Consider the following 1,668-nt stretch of genomic DNA (forward strand, 5'->3'; position numbering starts at 1 on the left):
ACTAATCACTAAAGAATCCTGGGCTCCATCACTCAGAGCTCCCTAACTTTTAAATGAGAAATGTTGCAGTAGCTACTGTTACGGCTTTAAGGACCCCAAAGGATGCTGCATGAAACAATCATGTTAATTTGCTATCCATGTTTGTAGATTAAGATTTCCCATATGGCACGATGGGAATGGTTGGTCTTAATTCCACCATGTCTAGGGCCTCAGCAGGGAAGAATAGAAGGCTAGAAGTGATTCAGTGCCTGAGGACTGAAATTATCTGGGGTCATCTTCACTCACATATTGAATAGTTTGATAGTGGCTGTCAGCTGGGACCTGAGCTGGCCTAATGGCTAGAATACCAGCATGTTATCTCTCCATGTGATTTCTCTGCCTAGAACATGTTGAGCTTCCTCACAGCATACTGGCTAGGTTGCAGGAACAAGTGCCTCAAGAGAACCAGGCAAAAGTAGTGTTACTTTTTATGATGTAACATTGGAGTGTTCATAATATTACTTCTACTGCAGTCACAAGCCTTCTCAGATTATACAGGAATAAAGTTAAGTTTTAGCCCTCAATTGGAGGAAGGTCAAAACTGCATTGTAAAAAGTCCATGTATGTTGGGAAATGTTACAACCATTCCTGGGAAACACAATTTGTGCAACTGGCTCAGTAAATAATGGAACTCTGGAATTTTTATTTGACTCATATACTTTGTTTCAAAGAGCCCACCACACACTTACTTCATTTAATGCATCATTTTAGTTTAATATTATTTTAATTTTCATCTTGATAGTTTAAGGAAAGCAGGTCATGGTTGAAAACTACACCATTTAAAGACCATTAGGAAACATACATTTTCCAGAATAGTAGAAAAGGCATTTCAACTTATTAGCTTTTCCTATGATGAATCACAAAATTAATCAGCTTTACACTAGGCAGTCAGCATGGCTCAATAAACTAATCAATGAACTAAGGCTTGAGCATATGCTATACACACTCTACTCCCCCAAGTTATTTTCAGCTCATTAAAATAGTTCAAAGCAGATGCACATCCAATATTTTTAATGCAACAGTGAAATCCATAACAGAAATATTATTTTTCCTAATGCTTTGGAAGTTCTCACAATATATTCACATACTTTCTTGACTGTCTGCTTCTCTCACTGTTCAACTAATCTGTCATGTTCTATTGAACACCAGCTCTGTAAAAACTGAGGAAACCTGTAATACAATTGCCTCTTCACAATTATGTATTTATTGGCAAAGGTTAAGAAAGTGATAAATATTGAATTATGACTTACATGTTGATGGATACCAGTGCATTCTTCCTTTACCATGTGCTCAGCACCATAGAATATGAAATAGAAAGGTGATGAGATTCATATTCAACTAGGCATACGTGTCTGTCAGTAACAATCTGCAGCAGGAAAGTCACTGTGCTAAGTGTTTGCCTCCGTTTGCCTCCTTTAATGCTTTCAATAAGCCTGCATGGTGTCTTAAGAAATAGTGTTGTTGTTTTTGTTTATCCATCCATAAAGACAAGAAATTCTGAGGTCTAAGGCTTACATGGGAACTTGGCAATGGTATAATGATCCTGATTCTTTCCATACATTGACTTTTGCACCTCGAGGTCTTGCATCTGAATTCCAGAAAGAGTGGGGAGGCCAAAAGCTTACAGGT

This window comes from Hipposideros armiger, unplaced genomic scaffold, assembly GCF_001890085.2.
Source record: "Hipposideros armiger isolate ML-2016 unplaced genomic scaffold, ASM189008v1 scaffold_452, whole genome shotgun sequence".
NCBI lineage: Eukaryota > Metazoa > Chordata > Mammalia > Chiroptera > Hipposideridae > Hipposideros > Hipposideros armiger.